Source organism: Neoarius graeffei, chromosome 23 (genome assembly GCF_027579695.1).
Source record: "Neoarius graeffei isolate fNeoGra1 chromosome 23, fNeoGra1.pri, whole genome shotgun sequence".
NCBI lineage: Eukaryota > Metazoa > Chordata > Actinopteri > Siluriformes > Ariidae > Neoarius > Neoarius graeffei.
The window spans coordinates 36,153,403-36,175,204 of record NC_083591.1 but is presented as its reverse complement, the minus strand read 5'-3'; the positions used below and the strand labels follow the sequence as shown (position 1 = coordinate 36,175,204).

The following is a 21,802-nucleotide window of genomic DNA, read 5'->3' as shown; positions in this document are numbered from 1 at the left end:
GGAGGAGGGACAAAAAACAACAACAACACCCCACCAACCTAGTTTGACAAAATCTATGAAATATTTCTCATCTCCCAAGTCTTTCTGACTCTCAAAGTCATACATTGTAATATTTAATCTGGGTTACTAAACACTTTTCATACATATGGTTTGTCAGAACATTTTTTCCAACAATATAAAAGCAAACAAACAAACAAATACATATTTAAATGAGGTTAGGAGCTCACATTGCCCAAGCAGATTAAAAAAAAAAACACACCATGGAAAATCAATGAAGTAGGCCAGGATAAATGTAATATTAACACACATTAATTTTCCAACAGCACTTATTGGAGTCCATCCGTTATCCATAACTGCTTATCCTGTGCAGGGTCGCGGGCAAGCTGGAGCCTATCTCAGCTGACTATGGGCGAGAGGCGGGGTACACCCTGGACAAGTCGCCAAGATCATCGCAGGGCCGACACATAGAGAAACAACCATTCACACTCACATTCACACCTACGGTCAATTTAGAGCCACCAATTAACCTAAACTGCATGTTTTTGGACTGTGGGGGAAAACGGAGCACCCAGAAGAAACAAACACAGATACGGGGAGAACATGCAAACTACACACAGAAAGGCCCCCATTGGCCTGGGCTCGAACCCAGAACCTTCTTGCTGTGAGGTGACGGTGCTAACCACTATACTTGGAGTCTTGGAATGGTCATTAATGTATGTACTGTGCCTGGCCAAAAAAGTTGCACACACTAATATTTCATTGGACCGCCTTTCACTTTTATCATGGTGTGCATTCACCATAGCATTGTTTCGACAACCTTATGCAATGTCATAACATTCATTTCTGTCCAGAGTTAGTGTTATTTATTTTTCACAGAGATCTTGTACTGATGACCAATCTGTAAAGTCTTCTCCAGCACATCCCAAAGACTTTCAATTGTGTGAAGGTCAGAACTCTGTGGTGGCAAAATCATGTGTCAAAATGTTTCCTCATGCTCCCTGAATGACTTTCACAATTTAAGCCCAATGGATCCTGGCATTGTCATCTTAGAATATGCCTGTGTCATCAGGGAAGGAAAAAAAAATCCATTGCTGGGATAACCTAATTATTCAGTTCATTCAGACAGTCAGGTCTTACTTTCACTATTAAACATAGCCGTGAGTTCTACTGTCTTTTTTTTTTAACAATTCAACTTCATCAAGCATTTAAGTGATCTCTGATCATTGTCAGTTAAGATTTTTTTCCAACCAAATTTACCGGTATTCCATGGAGACGATGGTTCCCCACTACCTCTGGTATCTGGTTATTTAGCACAAGTCTTTTAGCACAAGATCCAAGAACACTTAATCTTTCTTATGAATACTTACTGATCATGTTTAAAGATGTTTGATGGATTTTTTTTTTTTAATTAAAGTCGCTGAGATTCTGATCAAAAACAAGCGATTGTATTTCCCCACATGTTTCAGTGATCAACAACTGATCCTTAACATGCACAGCAGCAGAAATTCCGGCTTCCAGTCCCTAAGCAATCATAATAAACCCCTTCCTATATCAAGATGAGTATTTTTTTCGATTATTGTGACCGTAATCCAGAGTCGTGTTAAAGAACTTAGAGTTGTGCTAAGAGACTTTAGAACTTGTGCAAAAAGACTTTGTATTTGTGCTAAAAGACTTGTGCTAAAAGACTTTTGTGCTAAATGACTAGATACCAATAGGGTTAGGACTACAGACCCATGCTCTCTGAGCCTGCTTTTGGAAGCACCAGTTCTCCAGCCAGCATTGTTCTCTCAGTGAGTAATGATATAATTCACTTTTCAAATACAGTTAAAGTATTTGTATTTCTACATATTTTTTGCAAGATTAACAGATTATTAAAAACCATTCATATCAGAAATGACACTTGAAAGCCGGGGCGTGGCCACGGGGGGGCTGGGGTGGGCACTGCCCCCCCCCAGGGACAAGTCCTGCCCCCCTGAGAAATGCCCTGTCCATCCAAAGAAAACTGGCCAGAAAAAAGGCCACGATTTATGATCTCTGTTTGTGTCTTGTATTGGTAGAATAAATGCTGGTGTTGATTTAAAAACAGCATATATCTGCAAAGTTTATAGCTTTAATTATTTTTTGTTATCGTGTTTCCCCCCTCCGTAACCTTAAGGGGCAGAACAATCGTCAAAACTGCTTTCCAGTTGGTTCGTTTGAATAGGGGGCGTGTCAGTCCTCCTCCATTCAACTAGCAAGCACAATGCTGTGCGGGAGTTTACTTTGCGCCCATACAGTTCCTATTTCGTTCTTCTCTGTCATCTTTTCACAAAGTAGTGGTAGTAGTTTTTGTTGAGTTGAGCTTGTTCGTTTCATTTACTTGTTGATTTGTGTAGATAAGTCAGCTAGTTACAGCAGTCTGCCTGTGCTAGCCTGCTATTATTAAGACTGGGAGACTGTGCTAGCTAGTTGAATTGCCAGCCTAGGCAGGCAGCCAGCCACTAAGCATAACCCACACAGACGTTATTAAAACATTTTATTAACTAGTACGTAACACCAAAAGACATGCATAGGTGGCTCATTAAAAAGCAGACCTCATCCGCCCCTGTCGCTGCGCAAGCTTCTGACTCCGCTGTTGAGCCCAGCACCACTGCTGCCAACGCGGAGCAAAGCCCTTCACAGGATCTGAATAGGTCTGCGCCATCCTGCAGTTCTGTGGCCGCTTCAGGAACTCAAAACCCCTGCATTTCACAAAGTACGCAGTCCTCCCAAACCTCTGATGTGCACGTCCCTTCCGACTTAAATATGGATAGCCCGTCCCAGCCTATTTTAACTAATTACCCCAAGCGCCCATTTGGACAAACCCTTCAGTGCTTTAGTGCAAGCTGGTATCATTCTCGACCGTGGCTCGAGTATTCCGTTATCCGCGATGCCAGCTTTTTCTTTGCCTGCCGCAAATTTAACATTTCACATTCGGACCGCGAGGATATATTTACCAAACGTGGCTTCACAAATTGGAAAAAAGCCCTTGAAAAAGACGCCGGCTTCCAAAAACATGCGTCGAGTCTCCCGCACGTCAGATCAATGTCTGCGTGGCAGGAACACCAGCGTCAGGCAGAGACGGGTGAAAGCATAGCTCACCTGCTGGGTCAAATGCAGATAGAAAAAAACAGGTACTATGTGAAGAGCATTGGGGAGGCCGTTCAGTTCCTGCCTGTCAATGAACTGGCTCTGCGTGGTCACAATCATGAGGGTGGGGAGGAGGGACTTTTCCTGAAGTTTTTTGAATATACAGTCAAAAAAGATGAGAAATTGGCAGAAATTGTAAAACATATCCCAGACAATGCAAAATACATGTCAAATGTAATACAAAATGAAATAATTGAAACCCTCACCAAAATGGTGCTAAACAATATCCAAGCCAGATACGAGAAAGCAGACTCTCCTGGACTTTGCATTAAAAGTGATGGTACCAGAGATCGCTGTAACATAGAGAATTTGTCTGTAGTAATTAGATTTGTCCAAAACTCTGTCCCCAAGGAACACCGAATTGGATTAATTGAACTACATCGGCTTGATGCTGAGTACATTTCCGACCACATTCTTTCACATTTGACTGACCTGGGTTACAGACCAGACAATTTAGTGTGTCAGTGCTATGATGGTGCATCTGTCATGTCTGGGGGAAGGGGTGGTGTCCAAGCTTTGTTCCAAAACAAAGTGGGGAAGTACATTCCATACGTGCACTGCTACAACCACCAGCTCCATTTGGCAGTGGTTCACGCAATGGAAGCAGAACCCCTGGCAAAGAAGTTCTTTGACTGGTCAAATTCTTTAAACACATTTTGTCACAGACATTATGTTGCACACACATACAACACACCTACACTGAAACGACTACTGGAAATACGGTGGACCAGTCATTATGAGGTCACGAAGTCCATTGTCACCAATGAGGACACAATCAGAGGGCTTCTCTCAGATGTAGCAGAGGATGACACTGCTCCTTTTGATATCAGCACAGAGGCATTGGGTCTTTCGACCCAATTAAAACGACAGTGTTTCTTTAACACAGGAAAGTTCCTCCTTCAGGTCCTTGGTGCACTGAAACCAGCTAATGCCATTCTGCAGGCCCAAGCAGTGGATATGTGCACTGCTGGGGAGGTGGTGACAGCTTCACCGGCTACTCTGAAGGAGATGAGGAGTGACTCATTCTGGCAGGAGCATTTCTCTCAGGGTGGAAGTAGGCCTACCAATTCGCCCCCACCTAAAAGAAAACGCAAAGTTAATTCACAGCTTGGTGATAGCGTTGTCTTGTCAACACTTGGGCATTCTGATGACCAAATAGCTCCTAATCAAACTTTTAAAAGGGCCATGTTAAACATTCTTGACAGAGCTATTGTAGAGATGGAGACAAGATTCTCTCAGAGAAATGTTGAACTGATGAGGTCCACATCATTTCTCCTGCCAAAATCAAAGTCCTTTCTTGAGCCCTCTCTCCTGAAACCACTTCAGGTGCTTGCAGGCACAGAGCTTAACAGCATAAGCTTGCAAAATGAAATGTCTGTGGCAAAAGCAATGTTGCTCAATAAATTGTCAACTGATGCTAACCTCTCTGAAGCATGCAAATGCATTCAGCAGTACAAAGAGGCCTTCCCCATATTGCATTCAATATATGTCACAGCACTTGTCATTGGCGTGTCTTCAGCTGCATGCGAAAGCTCTTTCTCCACCTTGAACCGCATCCTCACTCCACTACGCAGAACAATGCTGCATTCAAGGAAGAAAAATTTAGTCATTCTGGCACATGAGAAGGAAATCACAGAAAATCTAGACATGAATGAATTTGTTTCAGAATTTGCTAAGTGTAACCGCAGACTTGTACTGTAGATAATGGTCCAGGTCAAAGGTCAGCTATTCATGAAGACCAGTAGATGGTGCATCCCAACATTTTCAATGTCAACATTTAAATTTCCATTCAGCATAGCCAGGCTTTTCAAAAAAAGTTAGTTTAGTTTTTTTTTCTTTACAAAAAAAAAACAAACAAAAAAACAAAACAAAAAAAAAACTTCATAAAAAATTCCACACTGTTAACAAAATTGACGGTCATGATTTATGCTAGTGTGACCATATTTTGATTACCGAATTGAATTATTATTATTATTATTATTATTATTGGACTATTAGGCCTAGTAATTGTAGTAGTGGTTTTCCACCGATTTTTCAGGTATTGTTTTCTGCCCCCCCAGATGAGCTAACTGCCCACCCACACATGCCATTCTGGTCACACCTCTGCTTGAAAGCTGAATAATATTGTTTCTTGTAGAGCAGCTGTATGAAATAATAACTTAAGGTTTAATTGTGTTGTAAATACTGATTTTTGTTTGTTTTAATAACGAATGTGAGTATATTCCTTACCATACTTTTACAGGCTCCAGACCCCCATCATCAATTTTGCCCACTTGGCGCATGTACAGCCTTGGGGGACAGCTGCTTGGGGTGGGGGAACCTCTGCTTTAACAGCTGCAAGTCTCTTAGCACAACTCTGGATTATGGTTACAATAATTGAAAAAAATACTAATCTTGATATAGGAAGGGGTTTATTATGGTTGCTTAGGGACTGGAAGCCAGGATTTCTGCTGCTGTGCATGTTAAGGATCAGTTGTTGATCCCTGAAATGAGTGGGGAAATACAATCGTTTATTTTTTATTAGCATCTCGGCAACTTTCATTAAAAAATCCATCAAACATCTTTAAACATGATCAGTAAGTGTTCATAATAAAGATTAAGTGTTCTTGGAAAGAACATAGAGTTGTGCGAAGAGACTTTAGAACTTGTGCTAAAAGACTTTAGATTTGTGCTAAAAAACCTTTGTGCTAAATAACCGTAAGCCCTACGTTTTGAGGGTTAAATAATGCATGTGACAGTTCTTAACCCAATTCCAGTAATTTCAGTAATCTCTTTTAGTTGTTTTCTTTGCTTGATGCAGTGCAATAATTTGACCCTTCTGAAACACAGTATCATCTTTTCCATGACCACAGGATACATCTTCTGACATAGTTGTTTAAAAGAAAGCCCTGGGATTTTTTAACCTGGGCCTCCCCCCATATCTTTGGGTCCAAATATTTTCTAGGGGCAAAAATTATTGAAATTGGTCCAGTATTGTGTTAGAACGCTATAACTGGCAACCACAAAATGGCCATACAATATGGAAAGCATGGAATATGTAAAGCATCCCTACAGTGATACACCTGTGTCTGTTTACCTCAATATCTGGGCGGGGCGGGGGTGGGGCACCTGTAGAAACTGTTCCTACAGTCACTGTTTTACTTTTTCTCTTCTTTTGATGCAGCACCCCATTCAGTGCTTGTGGTGGATTTTTTTCACGGGGCTGTTTTCTAATGCTTACAAATGAAGAAATCATGCAGAATTTGTGAAAAAGTCTATTTCCAAAATATTTATGTCTGGCAACATGGAAAGTATCCCAATTGGATTTAACATAGAAATGATCAACAGAGGTGGACTTGTCCATTACACAAGCCAAAGTCACTGAGGTGGTTTGCAAGCTCCTCGGTGGCAAGGCACCGGGGGTGGATGAGATCCGTCCTGAGTATCTCAAGTCTCTGGATGTTGTGGGGCTGTCTTGGCTGACATGCCTCTGCAACATCGCATGGCAGTTGGGGACAGTGCCTCTGGAGTGGCAGACTGGGGTGGTGGTCCCTCTTTTTAAGAAAGGGGACTGGAGTGTGCTCCAATTATAGGGGAATCACACTTCTCAGCCTCCCCGGGAAGGTTTACTCCAGGATACTGGAGAGGAGAATTCGGCCAATAGTCGAACCTCAGATCCAGGAGGAACAATGCGGTTTTTGTCCTGGTCGTGGAACACTGGACCAGCTCTATACCCTTCATAGGGTGCTCGAGGGTTCATGGGAGTTTGCCCAACCAGTCCACATGTGCTTTGTGGATCTGGAGAAGGCACTCGACCTTGTCCCTTGTGGTATCCTGTGGGGGGTGCTTTGGGAGTATGGGGTTCAGGGCTCTTTGCTAAGGGCTGTCCAGTCCCTGTATGAATGGAGCAGAAGTCTGGTTCGCATTGCTGGCAGTAAGTCAGACCTGTTCCCAGTGCATGTTGGACTCCGGCAGGGCTGCCCTTTGTCACCGGTTCTGTTCATAATTTTTATGGACAGAACTTCTAGGCGCAGCCAGGGGCCGGAGGGAATCCTGTTTGGGAACCACAGGATTTCATCTCTGCTTTTTGTGGATGATGTTGTCCTGTTGGCTTCTTCAAACCAGGACCTTCAGCATGCACTGGGGTGGTTTGCAGTCGAGTGTGAAGCAGCTGGGATGAGAATCAGCACCTCCAAATCCGAGGCCATGGTTCTTGACCAGAAAAGGGTGGCTTGCCCTCTCCAGGTTGGTGGAGAAGTCCTGCCTCAAGTGGAGGAGTTTAAGTATCTCGGGATCTTGTTCACGAGTGAGGGAAGGATGGAGCATGAGATCGACAGGCAGATCGGTGCAGCCTCCACAGTGATGCAGTTGCTTTACCGGTCCGTCATGGTGAAGAAGGAGCTGAGCCAAAAGGCAAAGCTCTCGATCTACCAGTCGATCTACGTTCCGACTCTCACCTATGGCCATGAGCTTTAGGTAATGACCGAAAGAACAAGATCACAGATACAAGTGGCCGAAATGAGTTTCCTTTGCAGGGTGGCTGGGCGCTCCCTTAGAGATAGGGTGAGAAGCACAGTCACTTGGGAGGAGCTCGGAGTAGAGCCGCTGCTGCTCCACATCGAGAGGAATCAGCTGAGGTGGCTTGGGCATCTTTTTCGGATGCCTCCTGGACGCCTCCCTGGGGAGGTGTTCCAGGGATGTCCCCCCGGGAGGAGGCCCCAGGGAAGACCCAGGACACGCTGGAGGGACTATGTCTCTCGGCTGGCCTGGGAATGCCTCGGTGTTCTTCCCGAGGAGCTGACCGAGGTGTCTGGGGAGAGGGAAGTTTGGGCTTCCATGCTCAGACTGCTGCCTCCGCGACCCAGCCCTGGATAAGCGGATGAAGATGAGATGAGATGATCAATAATTCACACTCACAATGATACTTTTGGGCAGTTTAGAGGAGCCAGTTGATCTAATCCACATGCCTTTGGACCATCCTTGACTTGCAAGTGACGTCAAAGCAAAATAGAAACCTGGATGTCGGCCATATTGGCAGATATACAAATGCGGGGTCAAGCGACATTCCGTACAAAATATACAGTAGTCACACATGCACAACTCTCTTTGTTTTTCCACTGCTTTAAGCATTCTTTTAGCTATGCCATATCTTTGTGCTGTATATGGTTGTGGTCACAACAGTACTCGTGACCATGGCACATTCCGATTTTTTTAGAATTCTGTCCGTGATTCGGAAAGAGGGCAAGGAAACTCTAGTACGGAGAGGAGACGAGCACGGCTGAACAGCATTGGCAGGGCTGATCTAATGGAAGCTAAAACCAAAACAGTTTGTGCTTGCAGTCAAAATTTTATCTCAGGTGAGATTCAAAAGCTTTTTCAATAATATCATGGAAGAATTTTATTTCATGTTGCTAGAATTTTGCTATAAAATTAGCGTTCTCTTGTTGTGATTCACTCAGTCGTTGTTATAATTTTAACACGTGTATAACCATTTTGCTTCTAGGAGTGCCAGCGAAATTATATGATAGAAATAATCCAGACCGGGCACCCACTGAGAAAATGGGCTATGTTTTGTCCAAGGTCGGACTTGATTCTTTGGCAACCAAACGACACTAAAGAGCTCAAAGGAGGAGGGAGACGGCTGAATTTGCAGAAGCTGCATGTGGTTGCTCACCCGTGGAGTTCTAAGACATCCAAGACACCACAGTTGAAGCTGAGAAATTAATACCAGATCAGCTCATTTTGATTGAAACAAAGTAATATTATTTTGAACTTCCATAAATTTAAGATTTCCAAACTGATCTGGGTATTTGATGGTTGGTAGAAGTGTCTTATCCTCAGAAAAATCCAACTTTTTTCAATAATATGGATCAAAACCACACATATCAATCTTCTCTTTGTATTGAATCTTCGCTCAACCGTTCAAATCGTGGTAATACTGGGAAAATTCAGCATTGTTTACAGACACACTTTCACCAGCTGTCATCCTAGTTGCTTTGCATATCCACCACCATAGCGGACGCTCATGACGTAGAACGTTTTGATCATGTGGTTGCAAGTCATCTATGGGAGGTGTGGCAATGGGGGCGTAGTCAAGCATCAAGTGTGGACAGAGGAGTCAGGTAGAATCAGCAGGAAACACAAGTCTCACCTGTGTCAGATTGCCGAGAGTATATTTTTGTGTGAACTTTGTGGGCTGTTTCACAATCAGGGTATACTTTTCAGGTCCATAACACTAAAAAAAAAAATCAAACCTCAGATTTTTGTTTTTATCTGCTGCCAAAAATTACCTTTTCATATAGAAATTAACTGCGCAGAATTTCAGAGCTACATACCATGTACTGGGTGTGTCACTTGTGGTGAAAAGACTGCATATAGTGTATTTCTAAAAAAAAAAAAAGGTTTTCCAGAGAGGACACTTTTTGATGGACACACATTTCAACCACATGTGACGCTCTGCTGCAAATGTGTCCTGCATCTGTTTCAAGTCCTAGTTTTACAATGCAACAACAGTATTCAAATGAAAGAAATATTTTCTTAAAAAAAATCATTTACAACCTCATCATATGGTGAGTGATTTCCAGAGAGGACATTTTTGATGGACAACAGATCCTCTTGGAGGCACTTAGTTTACAAAAAAAGTAATTTCCACTTGAATATCTTTCTATTGAAAGCATACGTCACAAAGTAGAACCTAGTTAGTGTTACCTAGTTAGTGTAATATTTTAATATTTAAAGTTGAATTAAATGAAATGACCACAAGGTCAAAAGTGAGCCTGCATTTGACTCTTACAAATATATTTCTAAAAATTTATAAGAGACTACTGCAGCAGGTAGGGCTGCTGTGTCCCTGTAAAATAAGGTATGAGACACTCCAACACACACACACACACACACACACACACACACACACACACACACACTATTATACTGTATGTAACATTATGACCACTGACAGGTGAAGTGAATAATATCTCATTATAGTGGCACCTGTCAAAGGGTGGTATATATTAGGCAGTAAGAGAAGTCAGTTCTTGAAGTTGATGTGTTGGAAGCAGGAAAAATGGGCAAGTGTAAGGATCTGAGCGACTTTGACAAGAGCCAAACTGGGATGGCTAGATGACTGGGTCTGAGCATCTCCAAAATGGCACATCTTGTGGGGTGTTCCCGGTATGTTATGGTTGGCACCCACCAAAAGTTGTCCAAGGAAGGACAACCAGTGAACCAGTGCCAGGGTTATGGGTGTTGAAGGCTCATTGATTCGCATGGGGTACAAAGGCTAGCCCCTATGGTCCAATCCCACAGAAGAGCTACTGTAGCACAAATTGCTGAAAAAGTTAATGCTGACACCTTTCTGTTTTATCCAGCATTAACTTTTTTTCAGCAGTTTTCAATCTCAACTTTTTCAGCAGGTGCAGCGGGAAAGACAGGCAGTTCCAGGATCACTGTCCCCTCATGGAAGCAGGGATAATAATCTGCATTCCTGACAAGCCTTGGGCCTCCCTGTTTGAGCAGGAATGTACCAAGTGGCTGTGAGCATTCAAGGGCGTATACATCACACATTGGTGGACTCAGGGTGTAACCAAACCATGGTCCATCAATGCCTGATTCAATGTGGGGCAGTAGGAAATGCACAACTGGTGACAGTGAGTGGTGTACACGGGTATGTTCACAAGTATCCAATGGTGCCCATTTTAATTAAATTCTGGGAGAAAATCACAGTACGGAGACAGCAGTTAGTCCTCGCCTCACCCATTCACTAATTCTGAGGACAAATTGGTCAGGGTTTCAGGCGTTAGTGAAAAATGCTTGTGGATGGTTTCTCCAATACCAATACATGGAGGGGTTTCTAGCACTGGATTGACTAGGGAGGCAGTCCCAGGGCCATCTCCATCAACTCCTCATCAGGGGGACATGGAGAATGAGGAGAGATCCTCCCCTCAACCCTTTGCAGGGATTCCCTTTGGGATTTCCCTTTGAAGTAGTCATTCGATGAGACCCTGAAACACGCTTTTGACCAAGTGAGAGCAAATAATGGTCAGACAACAAAGCCTAAATGTTGCTCTTTCCCCACTGGTACTTTTCCATCATTACAAATGTGACATAGGACAATCAAACTAAGGCAGAGATGACCCAGTTGTTGGTTCCAAAGAGCTGTAGGGAGCTTTTGTTCCATGTGGTTCATCATAATCCCATGGTGGGGCATTTAGGGCAGGATAAAACACTGAACCATCTCATGGCCTGTTTTTACTGGCTGGGCATTTGTGGTGATGTTCACAGGTGTTGCAAGGCATGGTGCAAATACCAGCTGGTGAATCTGCCGACCACTCTAAAACCCCCATTGCCCTTTTACCATTGATCAAGATTTCCTTCAAAATAACTGGCATGGATCTCATCAGGCCTTTAGACCGGACTGCACAAGAACATCACTTTGTATTAGTCCTAGTAAATTATGCAGCATGATACCCAGAAGCAGTGCCTTTATGCAACATTTTTGCATGCATCTTCCATGTTATTTTCCTAATCAGGTTTCTGAAAGGCATAACATTCATGTCACGCATACTTCATGAACTGTACAAATTGTTGGAGATTAAATTGATTTGTACCAGTGTTTACCATCTACAGATGGTTGAACGGTTTAATCAAGCATTCATAAACATGATTCATAAGTTTGTTCATGGGGACACGTGGAATTGGGATAAATATCTTGAACACCGACCTGGCAACTTATCCAGGGTGCACCCCGCCTCTCGCCCATAGTCAGCTGGGATAGGCTCCAGCTTGCCTGTGACCCTGTACAGGATAAGCGGCTACAGAAAATGGATGGATCTTGAACGCCTATTATTTGCAGTTCGAGAGGTCCCATGTACAACCCTGATTCCCAAAAAGTTGGGACAAAGCACAAATTGTAAATAAAAACAATTTGTACTTTGTCCCAACGATGTGGATGTCGCAATGATGTGGAAGTTTCAAAATTCCATATTTTATTCAGAATAGAACATAGATGACATATCAAATATTTAAACTGAGAAAATGTATCATTTAAAGAGAAACATTAGGTGATTTTTAAATTTCATGACGACAACAACACATCTCAAAAAAGTTGGGACAAGGCCATGTTTACCACTGTGAGACATCCCCTTTTCTCTTTACAACAGTCTGTAAATGTCTGGGGACTGAGGAGACAAGTTGCTCAAGTTTAGGGATAGGAATGTTAACCCATTCTTGTCTAATGTAGGATTCTAGTTGCTCAACTGTCTTAGTTCTTTTTTGTCGTATCTTCCGTTTTATGATGTGCCAAATGTTTTCTATGGGTGAAAGATCTGGACTGCAGGCTGGCCAATTCAGTACCCGGACCCTTCTTCTACGCAGCCATGATGCTGTAATTGATGCAGTATGTGGTTTGGCATTGTCATGTTGGAAAATGCAAGGTCTTCCCTGAAAGAGACGTCGTCTGGATGGGAGCATATGTTGCTCTAGAACCTGGATATACCTTTCAGCATTGATGGTGTCTTTCCAGATGTGTAAGCTGCCCATGCCACACGCACTAATGCAACCCCATACCATCAGAGATGCAGGCTTCTGAACTGAGCACTGATAACAACTTGGGTCGTCCTTCTCCTCTTTAGTCCGAATGACACGGCGTCCCTGATTTCAATAAAGAACTTCAAATTTTGATTCGTCTGACCACAGAACAGTTTTCCACTTTGCCACAGTCCAAATGAGCCTTGGCCCAGAGAAGACGTCTGCGCTTCTGGATCATGTTTAGATACGGCTTCTTCTTTGAACTATAGAGTTTTAGCTGGCAACGGCGGATGGCACGGTGAATTGTGTTCACAGATAATGTTCTCTGGAAATATTCCTGAGCCCATTTTGTGATTTCCAATACAGAAGCGTGCCTGTATGTGATGCAGTGCTGTCTAAGGGCCCGAAGATCACGGGCACCCAGTATGTTTTTCCAGCCTTGACCCTTACGCACAGAGATTCTTCCAGATTCTCTGAATCTTTTGATGATATTATGCGCTGTACTGTAGATGATGATATGTTCAAACTCTTTGCAATTTTACACTGTCAAACTCCTTTCTGATATCGCTCCACTATTTGTCGGCGCAGAATTAGGGGGATTGGTGATCCTCTTCCCATCTTTTCTTCTGAGAGCCGCTGCCACTCCAAGATGCTCTTTTTATACCCAGTCATGTTAATGACCTATTGCCAATTGACCTAATGAGTTGCAATTTGGTCCTCCAGCTGTTCCTTTTTTGTACCTTTAACTTTTCCAGCCGCTTATTGCCCCTGTCCCAACTTTTTTGAGATGTGTTGCTGTCATGAAATTTCATATGAGCCAATATTTGGCATGAAATTTCAAAATGTCTCACTTTCGACATTTGATATGTTGTCTATGTTCTATTGTGAATACAATATCAGTTTTTGAGATTTGTAAATTATTGCATTCCGTTTTTATTTACAATTTGTACTTTGTCCCAACTTTTTTGGAATCGGGGTTGTACCTCCACAGGGTTCTCCCATTTGAATTATTGTATGGATGCAAGCCTCATGGTGGCTTGGATGTCATTAGGGAAAATTGGGAGAAGGAACCATCTAATAATAAAAATGAGATTCAGGACATTCCATACCCCACCCAGGAGAATTTGCTACAGGTACAAGAACAGCAGTCCCAGCTGTATAATGGGGTACTCAATGACAGGAATTTGCACCGGGAGCAAAGTGCTCATTTTACTACTAAGTGGCAAGAAACCTTTGAGGACACAGGGCAAATTGGTCAGGTGAACAGATAGAGATGATTCACTTCAGACTAGGGCTGCCACAAACGATTATTTTGATAGTTGACTAATCACCGATTATTTTTTCGATTAGTCGACTAATCGGATCATATGTAAATTGACTATAAAACATACATCTTATCGCACCAGCATGCAGCTGTTCAGATCATTAGCTTTCTGCTTGAAGTGTTTAAGGTATGTGCTAAGTGAAAATAAAAACAGTTAAGATGATAGCTCATTAACTCTTTAATGAGATGTGAAGCTTGTATCAACAAACAGAGCAGCATGAAGTGCAAACAGCTGAGTAAAATAAAGATAAGGCACAATAAAGACTGGCCTAAACAACACAAAAATAAATACTTCCGGTTACCTAGGAATTATTCACAAAAATAAAATTTGGTCTCACTCAAAAAAAAAAAGTGCATTTTGTGCTCAGTCACAAATGTATTTTGCTACACTCTGACACTATTTAACCCAATCCCACAAGACTCTTGTTCATGGCCAGGAAGGTTAGCATTTCTACATGGCTTGGAGAAAGGCTTGCTCTCTTTTGAGAGCAGATGTTCCCTGCTGCAGAGAAAATCCGCTCCGATGGGGTAGAGGTTGCAGGGATGCAAAGAAAATTTTTAGCGATCTTTGACAGTGTGGGGAAACGCCCCTCATTTTCACTCCACCATTTGAGAGGACCATCCATTTTAGAGAGTGTGGTGGTCTCTCCAAAGTACAGCCGAACTTCATTTATTGCAACCTGGATCTTTTGGTCCTCCTCAGATTCTCCATCCTCATTCTCACTTGGACTGTCTGTGTCAGACTGAAGCAGGGTTTCCATAGCACTCCTTTCAGTTCTACCTGAAACACTGGCCCTCGTCACATTTGCATCCTGTGTCCCAGCCTTTTTGGCTTCTTTGACAGCAAGCACTTCAACTGTCCCCTGCACTCTAATGCCATCTTCAGGAGTCAAAAACTTCAGCTTTTTATATCTGGGGTCCAGGGCAGCTGCAAACATAACTGGATTTTCTTTCTCTCCTGAGACACTGTAAATACTCCCCCATCTCTGTGTTATCCCTTCTTCTGCACTGGCAAGGAAAGATTTTCCTGAGCTTGTCTCAAATTGGCTTTGGTGTACAGCCCGTGTCAGCCCTTTGACGACCTGTGGAAGACCAGAAATGGTTGTGTACTGCTCTCCACTTAGGTAAACAGTAGCACTCTCAAAAGGTGCCAACCCTTTCTTCAGTTCCTCAAGAAGCTCCCACTGCTCTGGCCTCAAGTCGAAGTATTGTTTCCCCCTTGGAGTTACCTCAGGATCTGAGAGAGTGGCAGTGAGAGGCCAGCGCTGTTCGAGGAGTCTCTCTATCATGTGGAATGTACTATTCCATCTTGTACTGACATCCTGGATCAGCGCATTTTTCTTGACATTCATTTGCTCCTGTTTTGTCTTTAGCTTTGTACTAGCCAGCTCGCTTCTCTTAAAGTGCTCCACTAGCTGCCTAGCAGCACCTAGTGCTCTGCTAATGGTTGTTTCTTTGAGAGCAGTGTTAACTATGAGCTGGAGTGTGTGTCCAGCACAGCGGATAGAGGCCCATCCATGTTTTTCTTCAAGCAGTCACATTGCTGCCACCATATTGGAACCACTGTCATGAACTACTGCTTTTATTTTGGTGGGCAAGATGTCAAACTTCGTCAGAACCTCTTCCATCCATGTCATTATATTTGCACCAGTATGCTTCTCCTCAAGAGGCATGGTGGCAAGGTTGAAGGTCTTCATCTTCCAATCCTCACTCAGGAAATGGCAAGACACACCAAGGTAAGACTCTGTCGCACGAATCGTCCACACATCAGCAGTAAGAGTTAAGGAACTTTTTACACCTCTGAGGGTCTCCTTTACCTTAAAGACATGAGAAATTTGAAAGAATAGTAAGCAATAAGAAGAAAATTATATACACAACACAAAGCACATATCTATCTATCTCTATATATAGAGATGTGTGTGTGTGCTTGTGTTTTTCCATTATTAACATTATTGGTCAGTTTATGCATAAAGTTTTAAATTAATTTACCAGTTTAATAGCTCAGTTATGCATGTTAAATAGGTTAAATAATAAACATTCAACATAAATAATAATAAAAAAACTTTACATTGCATGCTTTAACCAAGATTAATTTAATGGTTGCTCAGTCAGCAAGCTCTTTATTATTTCATCATGAAATGTGTAAAATTATTACCGGTAATTTTGTGTGTGTGACTGAGTGAGTGATCTTTTAATTCTTATTTGTCTTTGAATGTTGCTTGTTTATTAAATCATTTATTCATTTTACTATGTGTTATTGTTGCTTTGGCAATATCGTTTTAATACATCAATGCCAATAAAACCAATTGAGAGAAAGAGAGACTTACCTTCTCAAAGGTTGCATCGTATTTCTTTTCCATCAATGTGGTGAAATGGGATCTGCCTGGTAGGTAGTTGTCGTGATATTCCGGGTTGAACTGCTTTATCATCTCTCTAAATCCTTCATCGTCCACCATGGACATTGGTCTCATGTCCGTGACCAGCATGTTTAGTATTGACTCGGTCAGGACATTGGCTTGGTGTGGTGTGCACCTTGTCGGCTTGGTCACAAAGCCGTCCAGAGAAGAAGACCGGGCTTTTTTAGCACTGAAACGTAACGATAAGTAAGTAGCAAGAAAGCTCACCGTTTACCCTAATATTGGCAGCTAACTAGCTGGTTTGCTTACCTAGATGACGGACCCTCATCAGAACCATCCACAATGACATGCTTTCTCTTCAGATGCTCATGCATAGCCATTGTGCTACCATGAACGGCAAGTTCAGCTTTGCAAATGTTGCACTGCACACTTTTCTCACCACTTTTCTTAAACTGCTCCCACACTTTGGAACTTCGTTGCCGGGAAGCCATGCTATTGTTATGGTATCATTTCAAGTCAGGACTGATGCCGATTACCACTACTGCGCATATGTGTGTGTGTGTGTGTGTGTGTGTGCGCGCGCACATTGACTGTATGTGTGTGTGTATGTGACAGAAAGGCAGACGCGGCAGTTTCGAAAGAAAAGCAAAGAAAAAAAAAACGACGCGTCGACTACTAAATTAGTTGTCGACGATTTTGTTCGTCGACATAATCGTGACTAATCGACTAATCGTGGCAGCCCTACTTCAGACACAAGACTGCTATAGGAGGAAAACACAGAGCCCTGAGGAAACCATGTAGGCATGGGGAGGGCATGCAACCACTGCACAGAAAGGCCCCAGTTGGCCAGGAGGTTCGAGCCCAGAACCTTCTTGCTGTGCAGCAACAGTGCTGTGCCACCATGCCACCCAGCTCTTATGTACAGTGTCTTGCAAAAGTATTCACCCCCTTTGTGTTTGTCCTGTTTTGTCGCATTGCAAACTGGAATTAAAATGGATTTTTTGGGGGGTTAGCACCATTTGATTTACACAACATGCCTACAACTTTAAAGGTGAAAATTGTTTTATTGTGACACAAACAATAATTAAGATGAAAAAAACCCACAGAAATTTGGAGTGTATATAGATATTCACCCCCTCAAAGTCAATACTTTGCACAGCCACCTTTTGCTGCAGTTACAGCTGCAAGTCTCTTGGGGTATGTCTCTATTAGCTTAGCACATCTAGCCAATGGGATTTTTGCCCATTCCTCAAGGCAAAACTGCTCCAACTCCTTCAAGTTAGATGGATTGTGTTGGTGTACAGCAATCTTCAAGTTATGCCACAGATTCTCAATTTTATTGAGGTCTGGGCTTTGACTAGGCCATTCCAAGACATTTAAATGTTTCCCTTTAAACCACTCCAGTGTAGCTTTAGAAGTATGTTTAGGGTCATTGTTCTGCTGGAACGTGAACCTTCGTCTCAGTCTCAAATGTCTGGCTGACTCAAAAAGGTTTTCCTCCAGAATTGCCCTGTATTTAGTGCCATCCATCTTTCCTTCAGTCCTGACCAGCTTTCCTGTCCCTGCAGATGAAAAATATCCCCACAGCATGATGCTGCTACCACCATGCTTCACTGTAGGAATGTCGTTCTCAGGGTGATGGGTTTGCACCACACATGGCATTTCCCATGATGGCCAAAAAAATAAATAAATAAAAAATTAGTCTCATTTGACCAGAGAATCATCTTCTATGTGTTTGGGGAGTCTGCCACATGTTGGAAAAACTCCAAACGTGTTTTCTTAAGTAATGGCTTTTTTCTGGCCATTCTTCCATAAAGCTCTGTGGACTGTATGGCTGTGCAGTGTCCTATGGACAGATACTCCCATCTCTGCTGTGGATCTTTGCAGCTTCTTCAGTGTTATCTTTGGTATCTTTGTTGCATCTTTGATTAATGCCCTCCTTGCCCGGTCTGTGAGTTTTGGTGGGCGGCCTTCTCTTGTCAGGTTTATAGTGATGTCATATTCTTTCTATTTTGCTATAATGGATTTAATGGTGCTTCCTGGGATATTCAAAGTTTTGGATATTTTTTACAACCCAACCCTGATCTGTACTTCTCCACAACTTTGTCTCTGACCTGTTTGGAGGCTCCTTGGTTTTTATGTTGCTTGCTTAGTAGTGTTACAGAGTCAGGGTCCTTCCAGAACAGGTTGATTTATACAGACACCATGTGACAGATCATGTGACACTTTGATTGCACACAGGTGGATCTTAATGAACGAATGATGTGACTTATGATGTGAATTGGTTGGAGCAGCTCTTATTTAGGGGTTTCATACGAAAGGGGGTGAATACCTGTGCACACTCCAGATTTCTGTTTTTTCATCTTAATTATTGTTTGTGTCACAATAAAAGAACAATTTGCACCTTTAAAGTGGTAGGCATGTTGTGTAAATCAAATGGTGCTAACCCTCCAAAAATCCATTTTAATTCCAGGTTGTAATGCAACAAAACAGGACAAACACGAAGGAGGATGAATACTTTTGCAAGACAGTGTATATTTAAGTATTCAAATCAAAATAAAAATGTGTTTGGCCAAGCAGTGTGCATTATATGCTACATACAGTATGTTATATTAGGTGTTTTGTTTTTTTCTGAAATTTTAGCATAATTTAACATTGCCAATATTTGCTTTGTTTGTGACTATATCCAGTACATTTTAAGTTCATTTCATATTTGACTGCATTCAAAACACTATTTTAAGAACATCTTTTGTCATGTACCACAAAATTCAACATACACATATACAGTACATCACATCATACGCATAACAAATAAAGTATTTAATATGTCTTATGATGTCACAGACTCACTCACAGCACAATGTAAATGCCTTCCAAGTTATGAGAAGTTGTTACGTACAGTATAATTGTGTCGACTACCTAAAGGAAGATGGTGCCACTGTTAGAGGACAAACTCTGGGTCAGAATACTGATGTAATTCTCTGCAATTCGGCCAAACAATCGGTCCTGAGCTTTCCTGCCAGGCTGAAAAACAGAGCGCGAGAGAAAGATTGGGTGAGTGAGAGAAATTGAGATAGACTGTCACTCAGAATGATAATTTAGGTCCTAAACAGTGCCGCAGGTGATGGTGCAGAAAGCTAAAGTGCAGGAAATCTGTCTATGGTGCCTCGTCTACCTCTGACACGCATGTGGGGAAAGATTTATTACCATATTGCTGATGCTTATCCAATCATAGAATCTGGAAGCCATAAAATTGACTTCTCACGCTTGCCTTAAATTAAAACCTTGACCTAAAAATATACTCTCAGAACTATCTTTTCTCGGGGGGGTTACCTGAAAGTTCTCCAGGAAGAGCCACCAGAACGAATCGATGACAAAGTGCTCCACAGTGGAGGTAGAGATAATGTGATGGAAGACAGCTTTTAAGCTGGGCTATAGAACACAATTACACATAGCAAGATTCAAGTGAGCAGCATAAACACAGAACTTGCTGCCAATGGTAAGAACTTTGAAAACTACACTATTTCCAGTCTGAGATTTTGTTTTATGTGCCATTTATGACTGCATTAAATACACAGTGTGAAGGAAATGTGAAACAGATATACCACTACATTAAGCTACTTTGATGATAGTGGTGGTGTGTGCTGTCTAACATGCCATTCGTCAGTGTTTCCCGTGCCATGTGGATGTGGGCATGGTCATCCTGGAAGAGACCACTCCCATCAAGACAAATGTTTCTGCAAAGCATTAAGGTGACCAGGCAGAAGATGTGATTTGCAGTGCCTCATCCCTTTAAATTGGAGCCAAACCATGGCAGCAAAATGCCCTCCACAGACTCCCACCCCATGTGTTGATGTTATGCTGAAGGATGATTCATTTGACCCGATTACTGTTTTCCACATCTGTGTTTGCACCACTGAACTCACATGTGCATTCGTCTATTTACCGATGTCTTTGCTGTAGATCTAAATGCAGATCACTCACTGTTCCTACTGAAACACAGCCAGCTGAGCAGGCTTTGTGACTGAAACTCCTGCTATCAGTGCACCAATCATGAACCCTCTTTAAAATTGACTTGGATTTTATCTTGTCATCATCCTGAACCACGATCGAGGTCGACTGGGCCTGATCAGCATTTTTGGACCTCCCATAAATCATGGTACCGTAATTTGCGAATAAATTAAATACATAATGCAATGCACCAGTCTCGAAGCATGTCTATGTTGAATACACTACAGAAGACAGAGTGAAAGTCTTTTTAAAAAATCCATTTAAAACAATACACACTCCACCAGTCACTTTATAAGGAACACCCATCCACCTGCTGTTTTATGCAGTTCTCTAAATCAGCCGATCCCTTGACAGCAGCACAATGCATAAAATCATGCAGATATAAATCAAGAGCTTCAGTTAATGTTCACTTCAAGCATCAGAATGGGAAAAATTGTGATCTCTGTGACTTGGGTGTTGGTGCCAGATGGAGTGGTTTGAGTATTTCAGAAACTGCTGATCTCCTGGGGTTTTCACACACAAAAGTCTCGAGAGTTTACGCAGAATGGTATAAAAAAAACAAAAAAAAAACACTGATTGAGCAACAGTTCTGTGGGTGGAAACGTCTTGTTGATAAGAGAGGTCAGAGGAAAATGGCAAGATTGGCTTGAGCTGCCAAGAAGGACAAAGTAACTCATAGCAATGCTTTACAACCATGGTGAGCAGAAAATTGTCTCAGCATGCAACAGCAGAAGACCACATCGGGTTCCACTCCTACAGCCAAGAACATGAATCATAGAATCAAGAACAAGTTCCTATTAAAGTGACCAGTGAGCGTATTTATAGTTTCCTGATCAAATGGTTGAATACTTTACGAAGTTGTTGATGCTGTCTTTAAAAAAAGTTAAGGTAAAAGCAGATATTGTATCAAAAACTGAACTTCCATATTATGGTTATCATACTGTGGATTTTTCTGACCAGACTGCCCCAATACCAAATGATATTGCAGTACAATTCTATATATTGGAGCATTTTTCATTCTCATCATCCTGCTAATTTTAGTGTTAATGTTTCAGGCTTTCACTCCTGGAACACATTATGATTCATACAATAATATATTTAAAAAAAAAGTACCTTGTGCACTAGGTGGCGCTGTGCCTGTATGACACGTGTGACGATGGCTCTGTATGCAGTATTGCGTGGCATAGGGACTGGAACGTCACCAGACTGTGGACATCGGTACAGCTCCACCATCTTAGGTATGTCCTCCATCTCTCTCTCACACACACACACACACACACACACACACACACACAGAATTCCAAAAAAGTTGGGATGCTGTATTTAAAACATAAATAACAAAATACAAAATGATCTGCAATTTTTTGACCCATATTCAACTGAATATTAATAAATATAAATATTCAGTAACCAGTTAATAAACCGGCCAGTTAATAAA

The 21,802-nt window shown here is 42.1% G+C and overlaps 1 pseudogene; it reads right to left on the bottom strand.

Moving 5' to 3' along the window:
- The window catches only part of LOC132871284 (protein FAM227A-like), a 55,233-nt pseudogene extending 33,636 nt beyond the window's left edge, over positions 1-21,597 (bottom strand).
- Positions 21,598-21,802: the final 205 nt, after the last annotated feature.